The sequence below is a fragment of the Symphalangus syndactylus genome, chromosome 4 (assembly GCF_028878055.3).
Source record: "Symphalangus syndactylus isolate Jambi chromosome 4, NHGRI_mSymSyn1-v2.1_pri, whole genome shotgun sequence".
Classification (NCBI taxonomy): Eukaryota; Metazoa; Chordata; class Mammalia; order Primates; family Hylobatidae; genus Symphalangus; species Symphalangus syndactylus.
Window position 1 is genome coordinate 70,643,488 of NC_072426.2, and position 27,042 is coordinate 70,670,529.

Here is a 27,042-nt window from a genome sequence, read left to right on the forward strand (position 1 = left end):
CTATTAAAACATGGCCAAGATGAGAAATATGGATGTATCCCATTAAAAAAGTGACATTTTGTGAGTCAGTTAAGACAATCTCATTGATGACCCTGGATCATCATTGCTCTAATTAACTTTATACTTAGATGTGCTGTTTGATGATATTGTGTGTAAAAATTAAACAAAGCATAAACATTTAAAAGATGTGGATTAAATACACCAAAGATTTGCCCCATCCAATGTGTTCACAAGATCAACTGCCATTTTCAAATGCCTGAGGAGGACAGAAGTTAGACCCCTGTCTATCCTAATGTTGCTGAAATGCAAATCCTTTTTGGTCAAGGAACAGTGTCATAATACCTTAGGCACAAGAGCAACTGTGTGGAAATTGGGGCTGGGTCCTTCTACTATAATGAAGCACAGATTGAGATCTTTGCCTGACTGTGTAGGGGACAACTTTGTGCCTCCATCTGAAAATATCAAACTCTATTAATATAGACAACAATCTACTAAAAAGCACCTGAGATACAGCTACTGTGTACGGCACAGGCATTCATTTCCACTTCTCTTACTCCATGATGATGTGTCATGGAGTTTTAGCACATTAGGTAAATAAAATTAGCACCCATAATATTCTGTGGCCAAGGGCACTGGAAGTACAGAAAAGTTAAGACAGGGAGTTGGGAAGACCAGGGAAGAATAACTCACATGGATGGATGGATGGATGTGTGTGTGTGTGTGTGTGTGTGTGTGTGTGTCTATGGAAAAAGGGAGGGAGGAGAGGAAGGAAGGAAGAAGGGAGAGGGAACAGAAACAAGTTTAAACCATTTCTAAAAAGAATCTAGCTCCCTTCTTTGATGGACAGATTGCAAAAGGACAGTGCCTGCTTAGAGACAGGTGTGAGAAAGAAAAGATAATAGTCCTTTAAAAGTTTGCAATGACAAGAGACACCAAGATTCTGTTCTCCAAATAGTTTCCATAAGCAGAATTAAATACAAAGATTCCTCATAAATCAAATTCTAGAGAGAAAACAATTGCCAAACATTTAAACTCATGAGTTAGACATTCAAGAGAATAATTTTAAAAGCTACAACAAATCTTCAAAATTTCACAGTTGTTGAGACACGGCCACTTTACCTTGAAACTTTCCTTTGACGTGGGAATCCAAGGAAGCTTAAGTTTTTCTTGTTGAAATCTAAGGGAAAAGAAATAATGTAACATTGAAATAGTTATGCAAATTGTTAAAAATCCAGTGAGAAAAAACTCTCCAAACTCCTTTTGAACATATAATTTAAGAAAAAGAAAATCATTAACCAGACGAAAAATAGAAATACAAAAACGACATCTTCTAAGAATCAAATTCCACATGGAAATTTACATAGGCAAGTTTTGCTTTTCTCTTCCAGAAAGTAGCCAACATACTCCATGGGTAAATGAAAATAATAACAACAATAATAACAATAATACTTCTAACATAGTTCAATGTTACCATTTAAATTTGTCATGGCAACAAGAATAACTCAAAGCAATTAAATACTAAATAAGGCAGCTATATACTCAAGAATAGAGGAGAAAATAAGCAATTTTGGTCCAGGTAACTAGAAATGTTTGAGATGCCTTTAAAGAATGCGGGTGGGGTCTGAAGAGCAAAGGACAACTCAGCTGTGTCTTTTGCTCTCATTAAAATCTAAACAATAACAACCAATAAAAATAACTATTTGTTTGTATTTTGAAGACAAGATATGTATTATGTAAAGACAGCTGGTAACAATTCTATACAGGAAAAACACATCCCAAATGAACAGGTTAAACAAAACCAGGCACAGACAAAATTTATAACCAGTCTAATGGCACGTAATCTGTTTTACAGCCTTTGGCTTACAGCATTTGTCCACTAAGAAAACCACAAATAGGCCATTTACAGAAACTTCTTCCCCTAAGGTAGTGCCTTTTGCTCTTTAATATTTAGGGGCAGAAGCCCGAGGAAAAATAAGTACAAAATATATCAGATGTTGACATTTCATTATCCATCAAAATACATCCTCAGTCCTGGAATTTGGAACTGTGGCCAACTAAAGAAATACAATAAAATGAAAGACATAATGCCAGTAAAACATCTAAGCTTTTCTCTTAACTATACAAGTATCTTGTTATGTAATTAACCAAAGAGAAATCAATTCAAAAAGCTTTCAAGTACTGTAGGAGAAAATTCCTGAATCTGAGGTCTGAATTGTTCAAGTCACTTCCCAATAGTGCATTTGAGCTGGAAAACAGTTTTGATGTATAATGGCTGAGTTTCAAATATGATTCTCAAAATAACCTTAGCGTTTCATTTTTGTTCAGTCAGTGAACTGAACATGCCACACCACTTCAGCAGTTAAATTGAAAGCATGTATTTTCCTCTGTGCTGGAAGAAAGCCACTGAAAAGACAGTGTCTTGTTCCAAACTGTCTCACATGAAGAGTTAATAAAAAGAAGCTACTCACCACTGCCTACTGGAAATAATTTAGTATGTATAGCATTTGATTTAGAAAAATATTTTAGCTAAAGTGCAGCACATCTAGAATTTGACCCAAAGTGTGGGCATTCCAATTGCATTTGCAATTTTTCTTACATAAAGGTTTCAGTGGTTTAGTAGTAACTTTAACTTATTAAGGGAAAAAAAATTCACATTATCAGCAATCACAAGATAAGCTCCTTTATAAACTCAATTAGATATTTAAAGTGTCTTTGGAGAAATGTGTATAAGTAACTGAACACAGGAGAATACATAGGGCAAAATAGAGGACCCCAGGCATTCATTATGTTATAAAATCCATACATAAGTGCATTTCATATTTCTCTTGCCTTACCTTGTTTCTCAGAGAATTTGAAAGCTCCCAAATAGCTGGAAAACCCTGGGCTTCTGAACATTGCTGCACACAGACGGCTCAGTCACACAGCCTGCTTTACAGCTAATTCTCAGCCAGCAACCACCTTCGTCTGGTCTAAGCAAAACTGGGTTGAGATTTTTCACAGTGCAGGACTAGAGCGACCAGGCACTTGTGTCTTTGTGCCTATGGTACAGGAGAAGGAAGAGGCCACTGGCTGGAACAGCTCAGACTCCATAATCAGATTATGAACAGAAATTAAGCCTGGAGGCGCTGCAACAGACTGGAGCCCAGTGATGGGACGTGGGTGATGTAGATGACCAAGGCAAAGCCATGGCACATCCCAGCATTTGCTCTGGCTAAGGAGACAGTGCTGCAACCTAACCACCATTGGAGGAGTCAAATACAACTTCCTGTCCCTACAGACACACACACACACACACACACACACACACACACACACACACAAAGAAAAACCTAAAGAGACCCTTGTGTATTGGGAAGAAGGGATGCTTGAGTATTTCCAGGCTGCTCCAAGTCTGGCTTTGGCTAAGTTAAATGAAGTATTTTACCTAACAGAGAGCCAAAAACCCATACTTAAGATTTATGAACAACACATGAGTGAAACTGTGGGAAAAGAAAGGGCAGATATTGCTAGAGATTCAAAATTTTAATTTCAGGTAGAAGCTATTAAGTTAAGCTTTGCCTATTAGATTGCCCCCTGTTTAATTTTAACTGCAATATGTAGTTGGTGAGCTCAAGTAATGCTCATGCAATTCCAAGAAAAATTCGCAATAATTACAGACTGATTGTACAGAAAAATGGGACATTCAAGAGAACCAAGAGAAACGGTCTCATTTGCAAGCTAAGGAAATAGGGCTAGACGAGTAGCTTGCTCCTGGATAGACAACTGTTTGGTGATGGAGCTATGGGATCTTGGGGAGGTGGGATCAAGATTGTGATTCACCACACCCCCACCTAGGAGCAGGGACTCTGAGTTTGTCTTTGTATTTTTAGTTCTGGACACTGTACCTGGCGCACAGTAGGGCTGCAGGAAATGTTTGCTGAATGACCACAGGAAATCATGAGACAATCTCTTCTAAACGCTAGAGATCTCCTTCTAAAATGAGTGTGGGGAGTTAGTATCCTGTGTTCAAACCAGGTGGACTTAGACTAATTTGTAAAATACAAACACACTTAAGGTGAAAATGAAGAATTATATGCCAAATTAATAAAGACACATAAACACAAGGTACATCAACCCTGGGTACTAGAGGGGTCAGTGGTGGCATTTTTGCCATTTTTCTCTAAACTCATTATAGTCATAAAATCAGGAAAAACTATGGCAAATAGGATAGTTAAAAAAAACTCAGCTAGGAACAACGTCAGTACTGTGGATAACTAAATTAGAAACTTGATGGTAAGGTCATAGGTAATTAGCAACAAAAAGAAAAAAGGTAGTATTGGGAGGAGAAGAGGAAGGAGAGGAAATAGTAGAAGCAACTGATTCGGGAAATAAAGAGATGATCCAGGCATGGTGGCTGACGCCTATAATCCCAAAACTCTGGGAGGCCAAGGCAGGAGGATCACTTGAGGCCAGGAGTTGAAGACTGGCCTGGGCAACATGGTGAGGTCTTGTCTCTACAAAAAATAAAAAATGAGCTGGGTATGGTGGTGCACGCCTGTAGTCCCAGCTACTTGGGAGGCTGAGGCCGGAGGATCGCTTGAGCCTGGAGGGGTCAAGGCTACAGTGAGCCATGGTTGCACCACTGCACTCCAGCATAGGCAACAGAGTGAGATCCTATCTCAAAAAAAAAAAAAAAAGAAAAAGAAAAAGAAAAAAAGAATAGAGAGATAGGATGAAATAATATACATGTTGACATGTTGATAAATAATCCTTTATAAAGAATGTAACCGTTTATGGAACACAGTATCACTGCTCATCACCCTTTTTGTGCCTGAAAATTACTCTTCCTATAGAATACTCAATTACAGTTATCCTAAAAGAATCTAAATGTTAATTTTGAATTATTATTAAGGAATAAGTCTATTCTAATTTTTTTTTCAAATTTTCCTGTCGCTTGCTTTTCCTTTTCTTCTTTTTTTTCAACATTTATTTTAGATTAAGGGGTACGTGTGCAGGTTTGTTACATGGGTACATTGAGTGACGCTGAGGTTTGGGGTACATGGGTCCCATCACCCTGGTACTGAGCATAGTATCCAATTGTTTGTTTTTCAGCCCTTGCTCCCTTCCCATATTTGAAATTTTGAAAATAAAATTCCAGTACAGAATTTTTTAAATTGTTGGGTATTATCTTTAAGTTGGTAACAGAGTCTTACCAGAATTCTTTGCCCCACCCATGGATTATGGTACAAAGCAAACTGATTTAAATATGACATAATTGTTGAAAGGAAAAAAGCCCAACATTTTTTATGAAATTATGGATATAAAATTTAATCTATTATTTAAGCATCCTATCCATATGAAATCAAATAAGACTGTGAAGAAAAATCTCTATTTTATGTTCATAGAAAGTATCTTTGAAAAATTTTCATTTACTCTCCAATAATTATAATGAATTATTATTTTTAATTTTTCCACTTGACATTCAAAAATTATTACTACTATTATTATCATTACTGTTTTAGGCTAGCTCATTCACACAGGGGAGCTACAAAATACTCAAACATTTCCTCACGTCATTCTGTAGGTTAACATATTTATTTGCAGAGAAATTCTAAGTTGTGATTGTGACTTTTTTTTTCCCCCCCGCTCTGTCACTCAGGCTGGAGTGCAACGGCACATCTCTTGGGTCACTGCAACCTCTGCCTCCCGGGTTCAAGCGATTCTCCTGCCTCAGTCTCCCAAGTAGCTGGGATTACAGGTGCATGTCACCATGCCCGGCTAATTTTTGTATTTTTAGTAGAGACGGGGTTTCGCCATGTCGGCCAGGCTGGTCGCGAACTCCTGACCTCAGGTGATCCACCCAACTCGGCCTCCCAAAGTGCTGGGATTACAGGTGTGAGCCACGGCGCCCAGCCTGTGACTTTCTTAAAATTTAGGGAGAAGACGTTTTAACTGAGTGCTGATGGTGGTGTATTCCCTCTTCAATAGCATCACACAGCCACTAGCTCAGCATGAATGCACAAAGTTCCCTGCTGCTGTGTCCACTGAGAAGCACTAATCTTACTCAGGAACAATGCTTTATGGAAGTACAATATTTTACTGGATATTTTTAAGGTTGTAATCTTTAAAGAGAAGTAAAAGCAAATATTTAAGTTGCCTTTAGATGGGCATGCAAAACTGCTTTAGGAGAAGGGGTAAAACCACGTGCCTGGGAGAGGCTGAGGGAGGTCACTGTCATAGCATGTCATGGTACACGGGTGGTGGCTGGAGGAGACCTGAAGGAGCTATGAGTGAGCCATTGCGATGCTGACACTCCACAGTGGTATCACTGGAACAAGTGAATCAGGCCCGGGTGGACCCTGGGAAGACTGGAGCAGAAGGGGCCTTTCTGATCACCTGGTCTTCATGTAGTGACATGTTAGATGACTCCTATAGAATACTCAAGGTCACAAAGCTTGTGGTGTGGAAGTGCCAGGCTGAAAATCCACATGCTCTGGCTCTCCCCAGGACAATTCCCACATTCCTGATCAGCCTGAACACAAGAGAACCAGGGCCATTGTTGTAAACTTGTCCTGGATTGAGGTCACAGGGCCTCCCAGCCCTGGCCCACAGGGATGTTGCTGGTAAAGGGGCCAGCCTGACCCCAGAAGGAGCCGTCAGGCCAGCCGCAGTTGTCTTTCATAAACCTTATATGATTTCTAAGTCTAGTTTTGATCCCATAGACTTTGCTCGAAACCAGGGCTGCCCCCAGATGTGAGTAACTAGGGCATAGCTAAGGCCGTAAGGCTCAGAGAGAAGTCAGTGTCCCTGGTGGGGTGTGGGTGTTGTGTATAAAAAGAAGCAATTGATTATTATTTTTCCTTTTCTTCCTAATTCTCTCACCTTATTGGAGAGGAATAAGATGTGGATGTGGCTACTTTGAAGTGTGTAGGAAGCAATGACTCATTAATTCTATTTCTAAAAATGCACACAAGGACATTACTATGAATGAACTCAAGGGTGTTTACCATTTGTATACTGGTACCACCCAATTGTCTGGCACTGAAGATGTGGCATCCAGTCCACTTTACCACCAGTGTTTAAGGAAACCATCTCTGTTAAGCATATTTGATCTAAGTGTGCATATGCATATGAGTGCCATGGGCTGGGCCAATGATGAGTTATTATCTTGATGAGAAATGATGATGCAAAAATTAAGCTTAGTTGGATTATGCTGAGGCCCAGTCTAGGTAACAATTGTGAGACAAGAAGTCTGGATTTCTTAGTTTCCTTCAATGGAAATTTTATTTTGGGATTCTGGCGATGAAATATTTCTGTGAAACTTGTTTTGCACACTTCTATCTGTGTGCTTCTAAGTAAACTATAAATTCTGATTCTTTAAGTGTTTAAGTTTCCTGTAAGTCCTAATTTTCTTGGATATTTGGCACTAAGACCCTTGCTCTCTTTCTTTCACTGGATGATTTAGTAAGCCCTACTGGTGCTATTCTATTGAGTGGAGGTGAGAGGCTTCCTTTGCCGGCTGAAAAATTCCGAATAGATAATTGAACTAGTGAAGACTGAGCTCTATAATAATTAGAATTATTCATTCAGACAACATGAATATCATGACAGGGTTTTCTCAATAACTGACTGACACATGTGATGCAATCCTCATGAGAAAATACTTTTTACCTAGGATTGATTTTTTTGAGGATTGAGAAATATGACACATTGGAATTTTGCTCAATGCACTATAGTCATTGTGGTCTAAATACACACACAAAATTTTCTGTAATATGAGTATAGTATTCTAACAGTGCTAGGATATGTTTTGATCACTGATGAATCTATGACTGAAGTACCCTTGCAATTGGGGTATAAATGTGAGTTACAATAATATGTGTTTTCCCATGAAACTTGAAATTGGATAAATTGATGAGCAATCTGGTACCTGACTTTCCTCTCCTGAGTACATTTGGCTTCATTTTCGTTATGATGAAAGTGTGTGCTGTGAATGATGCCAATGGTAAATAAGACCTTTATGGACTCTCATATGAATGACAATCAGGGCCATTCCTTCAGGCAACATGATTACCTTTGTGCATTCTTCTTCTTAATGAGTGACTAGCATACCTGATGGGATCTACAAGAGGGAAACTTTATTTTTTACTAAAATTGCATTGATATAATGTTGGCAAGGTTTGTGATTATTGGTATCATCTCTAAGAGGTGACATTCATTTGGTCTAAATATAGAAGTCAACCTATTAACTTCTAATATATATGTCAGGTTGCTATGTTTTTACAATGTTTGTGGTTTATTGATGATGACTCACAACATAAAGACTATGGCATTATGGTGACATGTTCTAATTCTGATATATACATATCCCATCATTTATTAAATTAAATACAATTATGAGTAGTATATATTTTTCTGTCACCCAGGCTGAAGTGCAGTGGTGTGACCATAGCTCACTGTAGCCTTGAACTCCTGGGCTCAAGCAATTCTCCCACCTCATCCTGCTGAGTCTCCAGAACTACAGGCATGTGCCAACACACCTGGTTAATTTTTGAATTTTTTGGTAGAGATTGGGTCTTGCTATGTTTCCTAGGCTGATCTCCAACTCCTGGCCTCAAGTGATCCTCCTGCCTTGGCTTCACAAAATGCTAGGATTATAGGCATGAGCCACCGCTCCCTGCTAGTAGCATTTCTTTTATTCTTTTTAGCAATGCAAATGATTTTATTTTATTTTTTTTAGACGGAGTCTCGCTCTGTCACCAGACTAGAATGTAGTGGCGCAATCTAGGCTCACTGCAACCTCTGCCTCCTGGGTTCAAGCGATTCCCCTGCCTCAGCCTCCTGAGTAGCTGGGATTATAGGCACGCTCCACCACGCCCAGTTAATTTTTGTATTTTTAGTAGAGATGGGGTTTCGCCATGTTGACCAGGATGGTCTCGATCTCCTGACCTCATGATCCACCTGCCTCGGTCTCCCAAAGTGCTGGGATTACAGGTGTGAGCCAACGTGCCTGACTTCAAATGATTTTTTTATTTCAACAGTTTTCTGGGTACAGGTGGTTTTGGATTAAACAGATAAGTTCTTTAGTGGTGATTTCTGAGATTTTAGGGCACCCTTAACTGAGCAGTGTACACTGTACCTAATATGTAGTCTTTTATCCCTCACTCGTCTCCCAACCTTCCCCTTAGAGTCCCGAAAGTCCATTATACAACTCTTATGCCTTTTGCGTCCTCATAGCTTAGCTCCCACTTATAAATGAAAACATATGATATTTGGTTTTCCATTCCTGAGTTACTTCACTTAGAATAATGGTCTCCAGCTCCATCCAGGTTCTTGCAACAGACATTATTTCATTCTTTTTTATGGCTGAGTAGTATTCCACAGTGTATATATACCACATTTTCTTTATCCACTTGTTGGTCTATGGGCACTTAGGTTGGTTCCATATGTTTGCAATTGTGAATTGTGCTGCTGTAAATATGTGGGTGCATGTGTCTTTTTTATATAATGACTTCTTTTCCTTTGGGTAGATACCCAGTAGTGGGATTGCTGGATTAAATGGTAGTTCTACTTTTGGTTCCTTAAGGAATGCCAATAACATTTCTTTACACCAACAACAAACTATCTAAAAAAGAAATTAAGAAATCAATCCCATTCATAACTGTATCAAAAAATAAAATAGTTGTAAATTTAACCAATTAGATGAAAGATCTGTATACTGAAAACTACAAAACATTGATGAAATAAATTATAGATGACTCAAATAAATGGGTCTGTGAATTGGAATAATTAATATTGTTAAAATTAATGGACCCATTTGTGTATACATTTATAAATGTGTATTTGTGTATACATTTATAAATGTATAAAATGGGAATTAGTCTCCCTGGGGTGCATATAGAAGACTGGGTAAATAAATTACACAAGCAAACCAGGGTTGAAACTCCATTACTGATTTGAAAAATTTTAAATATTATATTAGAGATGCACACACACCTACTCACAATGACAGGAAATAAACCAAGACATTAATTCTCTCACAACTCGGAGATAACTGTTCATGTTTTTTCCAAAGTAACTTCTCTATTTTCTAAAGTATCCACCATATGCATGATTTCCTTCCGTAATTGCAAAACAATTAAATACAAATGAAGATGAAGGCAATAAGACCTCTTAAATCCCCAAAGCTTAGACATAGGCTAAAAATCCAGGAGAAAATCCTGGCGTGAATGAATGGTGCCTATGGCCCTATAGCACAAAATCAGCTTGCTCATTTCTTCCAGCAGATGCATTTTCTTGGCTCTAAATTGAGGAGTTGACCTAGATGGTCACCAAGATCCTTGATAACAGGCACCAGTGTTGCTTAACCTTGACACCAGGTGCGCACAAAAGAACCTTGCCCTGCCTATCAACATTGAATTCACCTGTTAAATCCCCTTCATAAATGTTCTTCTTTATTACCAATCACACCTTTCCTGCTCAAAAGCCTTTATTGTCTCCTAGCTAAAGGACTATAAAAACTGGAGAGACAGCACGTGACGCACACTTGCGGGTGCACTTCTAGCACAGAGTCCGGTTCAGAACAAGTAAACTGTCAATACTGGTTGAATGGATCAATCAATCAAATGGTAGGCAAGCACTGAAATCACTTCTATCCTTAAATTTCTCCCATTCTTAGCCAGCCTCATTTCTTGAATAATTTGCAAAGACGAAAAGCATTACTTCTCTTTCCTCGGCTTGAGACTATTACTTAAAGTCTTCTTGTCTTTCCTAAAATCTGAAGCCATGATGTGAAACAGAGATATTTGCATGTAGGGAGAATCAGGAAGAACATGCTAAAGATTCGCTGGGGAAACTGGAAGTATCTTATTATTCTCTATTTCATGTACTTCGTTACTATGTGTATTCCTAGTTTTCTTCAGAACAATGTGTTCATCTGAGTTCCTGGGCATCTAACAGGATTTCTGAGCTAGGCAAAGGTAAAAACGGGGACAATGGGCCAGGCACAGTGGCTCACACCTGTAATCCCAGCACTTTGGGAGGCCAAGGCAGGCAGATCATGAGGTCAGGAGATCGAGACCATCCTGGTGAACATGGTGAAACCCCGTCTCTACTAAAAATACAAAAAAATTAGCCAGGCGTGGTGGCGGGCGCCTGTAGTCCCAGCTACTCGGGAGGCTGAGGCAGGAGAATGGCATGAACCCCAGAGGTGGAGGTTGCAGTGAGCCGAGATTACGTCACTGCACTCCAGCCTGGGTGACAGAGCAAGACTCTGTCTCAAAAAAGCAAAACAAAACAAAAAAACAAAAAACAAAAACGGGGACAATGATTCCTGCAGTCCAACTATTGACAATGTCTCAGTATGAGTCTAGGTGAGAAGTGTCACCTCCCAAATTGACAAGGTCAAAAGATAAGGCATTAGATGACAGTCACGGTATTAAACCTTCAAGGACTGTGTTGCGCAGGTCACAGCGGCAGCTCAGACTACAGGGAGGCTTTTTGAGGAGCCAGACCCTGTCACTTGTTCTGGTTGATGACACGCAAGCACCCCTGCAACGCTGTCCTTTGAGGCAACTCTCCTTTGGGGGCCATCATCCTTGGGGAGAAAACGAGGGCAAAGCCAAGGAAAAGGGAAGTAGCCAGCACCTCCACTGCAGCCAGCCATTTCCCAGCAGGGCTGAACAGGATGACACCTGTGACCTCCCCTGGCTCATCGCTGGGGGGTAGATGCAAGGCTGAGGGTCTTGGAGTATTTAATTCCTTTAGTCTTCTCTGTGACTTATCCTCATACGCAGATGAGAAAACCAGGATAGTGCCTGACCTAGGATAGATACATCAAGCCTAGATCAACAACTTAAAATACATCTCTGAAGGCAAAACAGGGCCTGGTGGTGGCTTATGCCTGTAATCCCAGCCCTTTGAGAGGCCAAGTCAGGAGGATCACTTGAAGCCAGGAGTTCGAGAGCAGCCTGGGCAACAAAGTGAGACTCTGTCTCTACAAAAAATTAAAAAAAAAAAATTTAGCTGGGCATGGTGGCACACGCCTGCAATCCCTACTTGTAATCAGCTACTTGTGAGGCTGAAGTGGGAGGATCATTTGAGCCCTGGTGGCCAAGGCTGCAGTGAGCTATGATCACGCCACTGCACTCCTCCAGTGTGGGCAACAGATTAAGACCCTGTCTCTAAAAAAATTGTTTTAATAAAGGCAAAACAGCCATTCCCTGGCCAGCCACAATAAAATCAAAGGGAAACAGGATGATGAGGTCAGGATAAAATGAGAGAACACGTACAGAAGCACTCTGAAAAAGGACTGCATTATTTAATCCACACAAGGAACTCCGTATTGAAAAGGGATTTGGGTGCACTACATGCTCCTCCAGAGGTCCGTACGATGTCACCTCATGTCACCTTGTTGTGCTCAGTGAACATCAGTGAAAGCACTCCCAGTCTACAGGAAAATGAGCTGGAATGAATGAATTAACTAATTAATGTACGTATGTATGTATTTATTTATTTGAGACAGGGTCTGGCTCTGTTGCCCAGGCTGGAGTGCAATGGCACGAACACGGCTCATTGCAGCCTCAACCTCCTGGGCTCAAGCCATCCTTCTACCTCAGCCTCTCGAGTAGCTGGGACCACACTCGGCTATTTTTTGAAATTTGTAGACATGGGATCTTGCCATGTGCCCAGGCTGGTCTCAAACTCCTGGCCTGAAGTGATTCTTCCACCTTGGCCTCCCAAAGTGCAGGATTACAGGCGTGAGCCATCAAGCCAACCATGAGCTGGAATTTAAATGTACAGTATAGGGGAGTGTGATATTTTGACTAGCAGTTGTCTGAATACATACTGACGTGACTTACCAATACATTTCCAAAATCAAGAAGTGCTATGGAAATGATTTTAATGAAATCTACTATAAGCTACTAATGATGATGGTTGGAGTGAAATTCCAAAGTGAAGAACATATTTTCATAGCCCAGTAAAGGAGCATTTTGTACACTAGCAACAGCCATAAATGGTATTCTCATTTTCTTTGGTGGATTTTCTTTATGTGTGCAGATCCTTAATCTGAGGCAGAACTGCCTGACCTGAGAAAATTGCCCCTGGGGAAAGCCCACTTAGGCCCTTTCATTTCCCCTTGATCACATCTCACTGGTCAGGCAGACTTTCCAGATTCCTCATTTTAGTCTAATTCTCCTCCTGCATGCACTGTGAAATGCTCTGTGAATTTTGGTTAGTGGTAATATTTTGGACAAGCGTGCAAATAAAATGTTGTGCACTGCATAAGGTAATTTAAAACAGACCACGGAGGTAGAGATGAAAAGGCAAAGTACGTTCAATAAGAAATGTTACAAGTCACAGCTATTTTTTCTTTATCAGATGTGTTGAAAGAAAACCATGCCAGCCTTTCTATACTTCAGAATTCTTTTTTAAAGAAAAGGCTTATTGCAATCACCTAAAAGACTTATTAGTGTCTTTAAAGTAAATGTTCAAAAGAGTAATGTTAACATTTGTAATGAAATTATCTCTAGTCATTTTAGTTTCTGGTTCATTCCAAATCTATGGCTAATGACTCTTGGAGAGAAAAATCCAGGTACCTCAGAGGAAGAGAGAATGGCCAGCTGATTGTCAGAAAAGAAAGACAGGTCAGTTCTGTGTTTAAATTACACACTGAATATACATATGATGGAATATTATTCGGCCTTAAAAAGGAAGGAAATTCTGACGCTTGCTACAATGTAGAGGAACCTCGAAGACATCATGCTAGGGGAAATAAGCCAGTCACCAAAGGACAAATACTATACTACTTATATGAGGTTTCTAGAATGGTCACATTCCGAGACAGATAGTAGAAGGGAGTTTATCAGGGGCTGGGCAGAAGGAAAGTTGGGGAGTTGTTGAATAGGTAGAGTTTCAGTTTGGAATGATGAAAAAGTTCTGGAGAGGGATGGTGGTGATGGCTGCACACTCTGTGAGTGAATGCACCTAAATACCACCGAACTGTTCACTTAAACATGGTTGAAATGGTAAATGTCATGGTATGTATATTTCAGCACAATATACAATAAAATGTACACTGAGGGCAAATCACAGCTGACATAAAATGCAGGCACATGCTGAGCACCTGGAGAACAGCTCTTGTGAGGGGCACATGGCTGGCCCACCACTTGCCAGAGGCCAGGAGATGCCAAGGACGATTCTGACCTGTTCAAAGCCCCAACCCACAAAGGGCTCTTAAACAATGATGTGACGAATAAACATAAAACTAGCTGTTCCCAGGAACGGTGGCTCATACCTGTAATCCCAGCACTTTGGGAGGCGGAGGCAGGAGGACTGCTTGAGACCAGGAGTTAGAGACCAGCCTGGGCAACACAGTGAGACCCCCATCTTTACCAAAAAAATTTTAAAATTAGCCAGGCATGATGGTGTAGTTCCAGCCACTCAGAAGGCTGAGAAGGGAGGATTACTTAAGTCCAGAAATTTGAGGCTGTGGTGAGCTTTGATCATGCTACTACATTCCATTCTGGGTGACAGAGTGAGACTCTGTCTCTAATAATAATAATAGTAAACCTAGGTGTTCACTGTATGAAGTCTGTGGCTGCATCCCAGGACATCATAAGGTGCAGTGTGCCACACCTCCACAGATGCGGGCGCCCACGCCTCTCCTCTCGTGAGAAGAAGACCTCATGCAGAGGGGAAGGGGTTGACTCGATTACAATCGTCCAGGGAGGGCGGAGAAGGCTCTGCCAAATCCAGTTATTCAATGCTCACTACTTCATGGTTTTTACATGAACAGAAAGCAGGGAAACACTGAATCATCACAGAGGAGAATTTCTTATGAGTCTAAAAGTCCAGATGGCAGACAAGTACATATATAAAATGTCTGTTGATACTGGATAGATCATAGCTGTTCTAGAGCTAGACTTCAATAATTTGAAGGAAAGTTTGAAATAAAGTAATTTCTGGCTCTCCTTGTTCTCAGAAGGGCATCTTAATAAAGCAACAGCAATGACAATCTCAGCAACAATAATCAGTATGAAAATGCAAGAAAAGCTCATCAACCTGCGATCTCCAATGTCACCCTTGTTTTCCATGGGTTATTTTTTATTTTTTTAGATGGGGTCTGGCTCTGTTGCCCAAGCTGCAGTGCAGTGGCATAATCACAGCTCACTGTAGCCTCGACCTCCTGAGCTCAAGCCAGTTCCTCCCACCTCTGCCTCCTGAGTAGCTGGGACTACAGGTGCACACCACCACGCCTAGCTAACTTTTGTATTTGTTGTAGAGATGGGATCGCGACATGTTGCCCAGGCAGGTCTCAAACTCCTGGGCTCAAGCACTCCTCCCACCTCAGCCTCCTAGAGTGCTGGAATTACAGGTATGAGCCACTGCACCCAGCCTCCATGGGTTGTATTAACTGGTACCCGAGACCTACCAGGCTTTCAGAACAGGTTCCCAGCCCCTTGCTGATTGATGCAGGGTGGGGGAGGGCATGTCCATGAGATTTCACACGTTCATGATTGACTTTCTTCATGGTCATATTATTGCACTGGGAAAGCAGATCCTGTGCTCACAGTGCAGGTGCCATGGGGAGGTCATGACACAAAACAAATCAAAGGCATATTCCACACTGTCTGTTGAAATGACTCAAGACACATTTACGCTCATGCATGGGTGTAACATCTGATTAAGCAAAGGATATCAAACTTGGGTGGCCCTCAGACCACATGTGGTATTTGTTTAAAATGAAAAGTCCCCGACCCCAGATGATTAGGATATGCCCACAGAGTTAGAAAACCATGAATACAAGCCACTGATGATATAAAGCCTGGGAAGAAACAGGGAAACAGTGTAATCAGATGGGGTGAGTGTGATGAAGGAAGGCTTCCTGGAGGAGGAGACTGCAGAGCTTACTTGTGGAGGAGATGGTGGCAATAGGTGAATGGGGAGGCCATGGGCCCTCACCTCCATGCCAGGTAGAAGAGCAGACAGCATGGGAGCTGGAACTGGAAAGAGGCCTAACGGGGGCATGGGCTTAAATGGTCCCATTCCTCTGTATGGTAAATGTGCCTGACAGCAATCACTTAGGCACACCCTGAGAATGGCCCTGTATGGCAGCGGCACCTGCATGGGGTTCAGGGTTCCATTCCAAGCTAAGGAATCCAGGAGAGGCCAACTGGAGATTTGTTCCTTATCTTATGAGGAACATCTGAGCAGCTTTCCCGCCCCGCCTCAGCCACTGCATGCACAGGGGATCAGGACTGTTTGTTTTGGGATGTGTGAAGGCTGCCAGGTGGAGATTGTCAGGGAGGTGCCAAGTGGACATGCTATTACTATATAAACTGCACGCCTTTTGAAAGCGGTTGTGGTTCTCCTGCTCGGCCTGCTGCCACTAGACTCTCTCCCCTGTATCCAAGCCCCCAACAGAACTCCGTGCCTCATTCACTGGCTCTCGGTCTCTTCTTCAGCCTCTTGAACCTGCTGCCTTCCCATGGAGTCGACAGGGGTTCGGCAAGACACCCACCCACATTCAGACGGAATGTGCTGTGGGCCTAGCCAGGGCATTCTGAGGTGGGAAGGGAGGCCGTGGACAGCCCGTGAAGAAGCATCAGAGCCATCCCTGAAGCCCAAGTGGAAAAAGAAAATTCAGACACTTGTCACACCCAGACATCAAGCTGGGATACATCATGCTGCTTGGTCTTCAGGTGGTAAGAAAATATATTAAAGAAATAGGGTCTTGCTCCATCACCCAGGCTAGAGTGCAGTGCTGCAATCACAGCTCACTGAATCCTCAACTTCGGGTTCGAGCAATCCTCCCAACTCAGCCTCCCAAGTAGCTGGGACTATAGGTGCACACCACCATGCTCAGCTAATATTTTTATTCTTTTTTTTTTTGAGACAGGGTCTCCCTCTGTTGGCCAGGCTGGAGTGCAATGGCATGATCATGGCACATTGCAACTTTGATCTCCTGAGCTCAAGTGACCCCTCCTACCTCAGCTGGGACCACAGACGTGTGCCACCACACCTGGCTAATTTTTGTAGAGACAGAGTTTTGCCATGTTGCCCAGGCTGGTCTTGAATTCCCGGGCTCAAGTGATCTACCTGCCTTGGCCCCGCAAAGTGCAGATATTACAGGAGTGTGTCACCATGCCCAGCCTATTCTTTATAGAGACAGTGGCCTCACTATGTTGCCCAGGCTGGCCTTGAACTCCTGGCCTCAAGAATCCTTCCACCTCATTCTCCTAACATGCTGAGATTATAGGCATGAGCCACCACACCCGCCAAACTATTTTTTTAACAAGAGGAGAAAGTGAATTTGTGCTTTCCTTGAACAGCAAGCAGCAGATACAAGCAATGAAAAGAAGACAACGAGGACACCGCTCCATGCTCAAAAGAGACACCAGCAGAGCTGAGCCAGCAGCATCTCAGATGTCATCTCCCAACTGTGCTAAAAATACACACACACACACACACACACACACACACACACACACTCTGAATCTGACTCCAGCAGTAAGAGCGTCCCTGTTCTCATGCAGCAGCTTGTGAGCCCTGGTGCCCCAAGATCTCTGGAGGGAGAGGAGAACTGAAGCCGGGGTCCGGAGCAGTCAGGAGTGAGCGTGATCTGTGGTTCGCGTCTGTCTTCCCGGCAGGCTGTCCAACGCCTCAGCTCAATGAATGAGAAGCCACTTAGACAAGGGATGTGAGCCAGAGCGCTCTGAGCGTGGTCACTGCCGCATCCTGAACGCAGGCTCCTCCAGGTGTTCATTTGCCTCATGTGCAGCTTTGGTCCATGAGCCATAACCCATAGACCCTGAGGCATCTGAACGAGCATTTCAGTGCAGGAAAGTGCCATCTTCACTAACTTTCAGCTACTGCAGCAAGTTTGGAAGAAACTCAAAAGAGAAAAGATGGATTCAGCCTTACAGGTTCCGTTGGGAAGACGGTCCCCGTGGATGCTTGGCTGTGGCTATTAACCACACACACTCATTAAACAGCTTTACTAAAGAGAACACAAAGGAGAGGGGAGGCTGGTTAATGCAATTTGGGGAGAGAAATGTACGATGGAGAGGTAATTGAGTGCATTCAGTCTACTCTACGTTTTTATTTTATTTTTTAATTGACAAATAATAAATGTACATATTTATGGGGTACATGGTGATGTTTGGATATATATAATGTATAGTGATCACAGATTCACTAGTGATCACTAGTGATTGCCCACTAAGCCCTAGATACATGAGCTATACCATTCTGTCCTTGGGGAAATCACCTCCCTAATGCAAGTGACTTATTCCACTTAGCTCACTTGTGGCAGCACTGGAACACAGGTCCCTTGGCTCCTAAAACTCTGCCGTTTCCATTGTACCACCGACTATCTATATTTCCTCCCTACTACTACACACATGACCTCACCATTCAAAAAAGTTTACTATAAAACATAAACAAGATTCTGAGAGTCTGCAAAACATCTTGCATTAAAAGGAAAACATTCCACATTTCCTAATATGGAATACTATGCAGCCATAAAAAAGAACGAAACTATGTCCTCTGCAGGGACATGGATGAAGCAGGAGGCTAGCATCCCTGGAAAACTAATGTAGGAACAGAAAAACCAAATACCACATGTTCTCACTTGTAAGTGGAAGCTAAATGATGAGAACACATGGACACATAGAGGGGAACAACACACACTGGGGCCTTTCGGAGGGTGGAGGGTGGGAGGAGGGAGAAGATTATGAAAAATAACTAACGGGTACTAAGCTTAGTACCTGGGTGATGAAATAATCTGTACAACAAACCCCCATAACACATGTTTACCTATATAACAAATCTGCACATGTGCTCCTGAACTTAAAAGTTAAAAAAAATTTCCTGATAAAGTCCATACTCTGTAGAATAAGCCCTGATACAGAACTGAACACACAAGCTACGCAATGAAGAAAGCCCCGTACCATTCTGTCCTTCGGGCAGTCACCTCCCCCTACAAACCTCCTGTTCTCCAACCAACCCATAAAGTATTCCTGCCAAGGAGAGTGCATATTCCTGTCATCACGGAGCACTATCATTAATAGAACAGTACTAGGCCACGTCTCCGGGGCTCGGGTTCTCCAGCTTCATACAGGACACAAGCTCACTGCCACCACCTCTGCCAGCCAGTCCCCAGCCGCCAGCCTCCGCAGTCTGCCTAATAAGGCAATCTGCAGGTTGACTGGTGGCTTACAGTTCACCACTGCAAAATGCATGCTCTGGGCTTGAAGCAAAGGGAGAGGCTACCTTTTGGCAGACAAAGGGTTACCCTGTGCCAAAAACTCTTCCAAGGCTGCACTGGGACTCCATTTACATAATAATAGAAACTTGTCCCTGCAGTTGGCCAGACTCCAGCCACAGGGTCCAACTTACAGAGCTGAAGAAAGCTGAACTTCTGCAGTAGCCTGGAGCTTGCTCAGCCTTTACACGGAAGTGTCTCCTTTTTGCCTTCTCCCAACCTCAGCAGAGGACTCCCAGAAAGTCCATCTTGCAGGAACTTATGTGGCATATATTCAATCCCTGAGACTCCCTGACTTCAAAATAGCAACCTGCAAATTGACTGCATATCCCAGATGCTTAAAAAGAAGCCATAGGTCAGGGGAACAATTCTCAGCATTCCAGAACATAATTACACACCAGCGAAAAGTGGACGGCTGTATTTCCAACTAAGGAGGCGGACTTGTTGGCCAAGCCATGCCTGATTACAAACATTCATTATTTTTAATTCTATGAAGGTCTGGGCTCAGAGACTCTCCCCTGCCCTGGCCCCTGCACTGTACTATGCATATAAGGAAAAGAACAGATCTCTGGTGATTAATTGCAGCACATTCATCATTGCACAAATTTCCTTCAGCTTTTAGCCATGGGGATCCTTTGTCATTCAGAAGGCATCCCACCCACTGGCTCACCAGAATTTAATATGTCCCAACGGAGTTTTGAATACTACCAGCATTTCAACAGTGGAGTGGAGCTGCTGAACCACAGCAAAATTAGGAAGGGGTCAGGGAGCATGAGATAGCAATACTGTGGAGGATAATAGTCACCAAACCACCGGTTTAGAGTCCTGTGCGTGCTCAAATCTAGCACAGCAGAAACGTGTGCCGGTGTCCAGTGTGGACTCTCTTCATGTTAAGACAGTTCCTGTGCAGTTTCTCGGACACCCAGCAGTGAACATACAGCACCCATTCATTCTCTGCTTCTCTGGGAAATGGAGTCTGGGATGTCTGAAACAAGACTTATGAAAAATGGTTGCCTATTAAGGGCCATTATGTTGGGGACGTAAATAGCAGATTGATTTTTAGTTTACATTAATCCAGCATTTACCAAACCAAAATAGTCCCTAGGGAATTCTCTAATAGAGCGTGAAAGGAAAATAGAATCTTGGGAACCCCAAACTCACTATGCCAAACGGAAAGTGAAGCTTAGGAACCGAGTCACACAAAAACTGCCTGCCTTTTGTCTCCAGAAAGATAGCTGTGACCTCACAGGCTTAGGGTACCTTATGTAAAATGTAGATTTACTGTGCAAGAGATAAATGCATAACTGACTTCCCCCTCCTTTGTTTTCACATGTAAAATGTAGATTCACAGAATGCTCATCAGAGCCTCACAAGAATGTGACCACTTGCCTCACTTCCTACCTCCCCCACCCCCCTCTTTTTTTCCTTGTCCTTTAAATACTGAAGTCCTCAAACCCAAATCCAGTGTGGAAAAAGCACAGGACATTGATCCCACTGGGACTTGTGCCCCTTTTTCCCCAGGAGCATCCTGAATGTTAGCAAAATAAACCTTTAAGTGAACTGAGATGCCTCAGTGACTTTTCGGTTCACAGGAGGTTATCAGAAATTCCTATCTAGATATTCATGGCAAAGGGAAAAAAAAACAAGGATGTGAGACACCAAAAGCCTGTCCTCCAGCTCTGTGGAAAGCAGCGTTGGGAAATGGAGTTTTAAGTAACACCAAGCCCATGCCGCCCTATCACATAGTCGCCGCACAGCCTCGACACTGAAGCACTCAGCTCACACTCACCTTTGTCTCCTCTAACTTAGGCAAAGAGAAGAGTATCCATAGCTGGCCAACAGTGTGGCCAGAATCTAGAGGGGAGGAGAGCAGCCCTGGGCCCACTGTAATACCCAGAAACTGTGGGGACTTCACCAGTCCCCTTGCATGTCCCCTGCAGCGTGCAGCCATGGAACAGGCTGGCATTTGTTTATTTTAATGACAAGTAGCTAATTTCCTACTGTTTAAGGCCAAGTTAGATGGCACTGAAGCACCACCGTATTCCCCCTTTCCTCTTCAGCTGCCAGCTTTGGGGGCTATTTGAGCCCTAATTGGAACTTCCACCCAGAGACCAGGCAAGAAAAGAAAAGGAGATGAGACAATTTAGCTGCTGGCTACCAACCCTTGCAGCAAGTTCTGTCAATCAAGACTCCTGGAAGAGGGGGTCTGGAGTTGCCGAGAGACCTGGATCTACCTGGATGTTCTTATATGGCCAAACCTCAAGACCTCAGGCACTGCAAACTGAAGATAGTAATAAAAGAATACATTAATTTCACACATAATAGGCAATGTCTACTGAACTAATATTAAGTTTGTTCTCATTAAAAATAATGTTGTTGGCCAGGCGTGGTGGCTCATGCCTCTAATCCCAGCACTTTGGGAGACTGAGGTGGGTGGATCACGAAATCAGGAGTGAAGATCAGCCTGGCCAAGATGTGAAATCCTGTCTCTACGAAAAATACAAAAAATTAGCCGGGTGTGGTGCCATGTGCCTGTAATCCCAGCTACTCGGGAGGCTGAGGCAGAGAATTGCTTGAACCTGGGAGGCAGAGGTTGCAGTGAGCCAAGATTGTGCCACTGCACTCCAGCCTTGGCGACAGAACGAGACTCCGTCTCAAAAAAAAAAAAAAAAAGTTGCAAAGGAAAATTCCTCCCTTCTAGCCCCTGGGACTCTCTCCTTAATAATAAAGATATTACCAGACCTCCCGTCCCGTCCAGTGGCTCCCATATTAAGTAAGGCTGCCCAACAGGTTCCCAGCACAAAAGAGCTATTCACATGCTTGATTGTACTGAGCCAGCCCATGACACTCAGCCTTGATGGTATATATTTAGTCACTGTCTATGAAGCAGAACTAGAACCACTGCATTTTCCCCCTGACATTAAAACGGTGTCAACCGCACGGACAGAATGATAGATTTTTCCCAGATCTTTTCCTGTTCTGAAGAAAAAAAGAGTATTTGTTCACTTTAACATGTACTTTACACCTTCTGGCTAGTAGATCACCTATGCCATCTGGTTGGGTGGCAGAAAGTGATCATAAAATGATGAAAGATTCAATCATCATTTGCAACCTATTTATATGTTTTATTTTTAAGTACATTATCAGGCTGTATTTATGGATATTATTTTTAACCCGGACACATGCTTGTGTTAAGCTTGAAATATGCTGATATAGCTTTAAACCTCATCCTGCAATGCTGATTTAACTTAGTCACAGTTATCCGTATCTAAGAGTATCCGTTGAAGTGGTAACCCCTCTTTGAAAAAACTTAAAAAACTTGATTCCTGAACTGCACTATACCGCCCCCTGGTGGCAGAAAAGAATCGATGCATTTCCCAAAGCCAATTTTACGAAACACTCCAAATAGAAACCGTAAAGCAAGGACATCTTTGTTTAAAGTAGTTTTAATATCTCCAAGACATGCAAGAAATCAAATGTTAGCAAATTATTTCATTCATTCACTCAACAAATATTTATGGAGCACCCGAGAGGCCAAGCCCGGTTCTGGGGATGTGGATACAGTGAGACAAACTCCCTGCCCACACAAACTTATGTTCTAGTAATAACCAAATAAAGAATAATGTCTCACACACTTATTGGCCTTCCCTTTTAATATATGTGAAGTGAAATGTGTTTATGTGCGTGAAATCTCAAATACTCTGGGAACACCTGTGCTTCTGCATTGCTGGTTTCTCTCTTCAGCTCCTTGGCTGTCATTCTCACCTTGACCTCCCAGGCAGGTCCAGAACTTTCCACCCCGTGCCCTCAAGAAGAACCTGTTCAGTAAAATGACTGTGGACTGTGGCATCGAAACCCAGGGAATCCAAACTAAGAGGCTTTATTGTCAGCTATATAAAAGCGCTTTTGCTATTTTCAATTGTCTGTATTATAAGCTAATATATTGACAGTTACAAAAGTGACGCAGTCTTATAAAAAAATAATAGCTCTCTCTATAAAACCTGATGCAATCCTGTGCCATAGTAAAAATTTTGTATATAAATATTGCAGCTGTGCGAACATTTTATTCAGTATCTCACCTCTGACAAAGCAATAATAACTTCCCGATTCTCCTCCTCTGCACTCTGCACCTTTAAAAAAAACTGACAGCCTAAGAACTATCATGTTCCTAAATACATGAGTCCTTCCAGCACATTAGGTGCTATAGGATATACCAGGGCAGCAGACAGAACTCATGCCAGCTTACGTCATCAGCCCTGCTGCTCGAAGCTCCATGCTGCGAAGGGACCTTAGCACATGTGGGGAGATCCAAGTATTCTGGGTAAGGGCTGATGCCTGTTCCTGGCTCAGGAGGGAGATGAGCAAAGAGCCTGCCAGGCATTTACCACTGCTAGTACCTTACATGGTCCTGGGTACTGCTCTAATGCTCATGGGACATAAAGAGTTTTCTCTGGGCCGGGTGCCGTGGCTCATGCCTGTAATCCCAGCACTTTTGGAGGCCGAGACAGACGGATCACTTGAGGTCAGGAGTTTGAGACCAGCCTGGCCAACATAGCAAAACCACAACTCTACTAAGAATACAAACAATTAGCCAGGAATGGTGGTGTACGCCTATAATCCCAGCTGCTTGGGAGGCTGAGGTGGGAGAATTGCTTGAACCTCGGAGGTGGAGGTTGCAGTGAGCCAACATGGTGCCACTGCACTCCAGCCTGGGCAACAGAGTGAGACTCTTTCTCAAAAAAAGAAAGAAAGAAAAAAGGAGATTTCTCTGAAAGAATGTCACTGTTTTTTTAAGCGTCTAAGTGTAATATTTGCATATTCTATTTTCCAACATGTTACCTATTGCTGAATAAGAAAATAAAGCCTCTTTGACATTTCACAAGGGGCAAGAAGAATCTTCTAGAAGCACACAATTTCACAAAAGCTGAATACATGTTGGTTTCTCATTTCTGTTTTAAATTCTACCTAAGTTACCCAGGTGCTGTTCAGTTTCTTGCAGCTACGATTCTTCCAGTTAACAGTGAGACCTCCTTAATGGAGGCTTCAATGTGAAGGCGTCCTTCGTTGCATGGACTCTGACAGTAACGCAGGAAGGGGCGGAGCATTTGCCAGACCCAATATTTGATCCAAATTAACAGTAAAGTAAGCATGAACAATCAGTGTTAAAACATGCAAGGTGAACTTCGTTAGGTAAAAATCTTCTCTTGGGGTAAAAGAAGCCTAGTTGATTTTCAAGCAAAATCTGTGTAACTATAATTACACTGAGTCTAAACAAAATTCAAGTCATTTATCTAAATATTTCCCTCATGGTCAAGGCCTAGATTAAAGTTCATCCTAATGACTAATGTTCTATCTCATTCTTTAGGGCTAGTAAAAGGGTGGTGGAAATAGGTTCAATTTCAACTCAGTTTCTAAATTTAAAGGAAAAAAAGTCTCTAAAATTCTCATTTATTGAATTGTTGAAGGGAAGCTTTAAACAAAAGCAGGACTTTGGATATTCAAGGTCACATTGAAAGCTATCAAATATGGTGATCCAGGTTTAAATATTACCTTGAAGACTGTGGCCCTAATCTGTGCTATGTTTAAAATTTTTTGATAGCAGCCACATTGATATTTGTAGAGTTAGAGAATACTTGTTGAAAAAAAAAAGATATATTCTGTCATTTTATAGTAAAATCATATTATAACGCAATACTTCGTTAACATTTTACACTATTATAAAAGTACACACAAGACATAGCCTGTCCCATGGTCCCCTGCAGGCTCTGACAGTAGCGGACAGTTGGATGTTAACTGTTAAGTGCCTGAAACTCACTCTTGGACCTTCACATAAAGGATATAGGCTGGTGTCACTAAAGATCCCCAAATATTTCAGCTGGGGACTCGAGAGCATTTCTCACTCCCCATCTGCCCATCAGGAAGATTCCAGACCAAGGGAAATCCACACATGGGCCCCCCAGTTGCTTATCTATCAGACTCAAGTCCTTAGAAGCCAAAGATGGTCCTCACTAAAACCTGACCAGGGTGGTTATTAAAACCCAAATACATCAAATGCCTTCCAATTTCTGCCTCCTGGCCTCCTTCTCAAATCTTGGACAATTCACCTCTAATTCAAACCTTCTAAGTAAAAGAACTATGGAACTTCCCAAATTTACAATGTAATATTTTGGACAATGTGCCAAAACTTATTAAGAATATTTAACACCATACACATGTTAAGAAATAGTCAAATCAATCCTATAATTTTTCATAAGGAAAATAATGTCATTAAATGGACTGTGCCCAAGCCCTTATCCTTGGAGACTGAGAAATGCCCTTTTATTCTTAATTTATACCCAGTTCTAAGAAACTTGGCAAAACTATGGAGACAGTAAGCAGATCAGTGGTTCTCTGGGGTTGGGAGGGGAGGGAGGAATGCATAGGCGGAGCACAGTGGATTTTTTAAGGCGGTGAAAATACCCTGTAGTGTACTACAGGTTGAGCATCCCTAATCAGAAAATCCAAAATTGGTTCAGCTCCGAAATCACAAGGTTTTTGAGCCTTGACATGAGACAATGACACCTTTGATTTCTGATTGTTCAATGTACACAAACTTTGTTTCATATACAAAATTATTTAAAATGTTATATAAAATAAACTTAAGGCCATGTATATAAGGTATACATGAAATATAAAAGAATTTGGTGTTTAGACATCGGTCTTGTCCCCAAGATATCTCATTATGTACATGCAAATATTCCAAAATAAAAAAAATTCTGAGATCTGAAACACTCCTAGGTCCCAACCATTTCAGATGAGAGATACTCAACCTGTATAATAATACATATTATCATTATATATTTGTTCAAACCCACAGGCTATACACCAAGAGTAAACCCTAATTAAACTATGGACTCTGGGTGATAATGATGTGTCAGTGTAGGCTCATCAATTGTAGCATATGTACCACTCTAGTGGGGGATGTAGATAGTAGGGGAGGCTGTGCAAGTGGGAGGCAAGGAGTTTATGGGAAATCTCTCCACCTTCTTAATTTTTTCTTTTTTTTTTTGAAACAGGATCTTCTCTCTGTCACCCAGGCTGGAGTCCAGTGGTGCGATCTGGGCTCACTGCAATCTTTGCCTCTTGAGCTCAGGTGACCCTCCCACCTCAGCCTCCCGAGTAGCTGGGACTACAGGTGTGCGCCACCACACCCAGATAATTTTTGTATTTTTAGTAGAGACAGGGTTTTGCCATATTGCCTAGGCCAGTCTTGAACTCCTGGGCTCAAGCAATCAGCCTGCCTCAGCCTTCCAAAGTGTTGGGATTACAGGCGTAAGCCACTGCGCCCAGCCTCTGCTCAATTTTGAACCTGAAACTGCTCTAAAAAATAGCTGAAACACACACACCTCTGGGTTGTATAGTTCCCCAGCCCCTGCTGTGTTTCATACACTGAGAAGTTCAGCAAGGTAAACCCCCTGAAAGAGAGGGAAGAGATGCTGGTCCTGGAATGGAGACTCTATTACACTTCTGTTTCCTCTCCTCGGTTAGGCCTTCACCACTCTACATCTGCAAAACCAGGAACCCACAGTCCAAGCTAGACTGGTCTTCTCTGTGGAAACTGTGATTCTCATGAGTGGGGCTCTAGCAGTGTCACCTCTGTTCTGTGGGCATGGAAGGAAGCCCCAGGAAGCTGGGAAATGACTGTGATTCTCATGAGTGAGGCTCTAGCAGTCCCGCCTCTGTGGACATGGAAGGGAGCCTCAGGAAGCTGGGAAATGAGACAAGGATAGGGTTGAGCAGGTGGGCTTCGCTCTGGT

At 42.3% G+C, this 27,042-nt stretch overlaps 1 protein-coding gene and 1 pseudogene across 4 annotated transcripts in view; one reads left to right on the forward strand and one right to left on the reverse strand.

The window, feature by feature from the left end:
* The window catches only part of LOC129480770 (supervillin), a 277,840-nt gene that overhangs the window by 109,582 nt on the left and 141,216 nt on the right, over positions 1-27,042 (reverse strand). For all 4 annotated transcript variants that reach the window (XM_063637239.1, XM_063637240.1, XM_055275028.2 and 1 more), the window contains one exon: positions 1,120-1,177. The gene's annotated coding sequence lies outside the window, so the exon portion shown is untranslated. The remainder of the gene's footprint in view (positions 1-1,119; positions 1,178-27,042) is intronic.
* LOC129481441 (uncharacterized) lies at positions 7,126-7,201 on the forward strand (annotated as a pseudogene).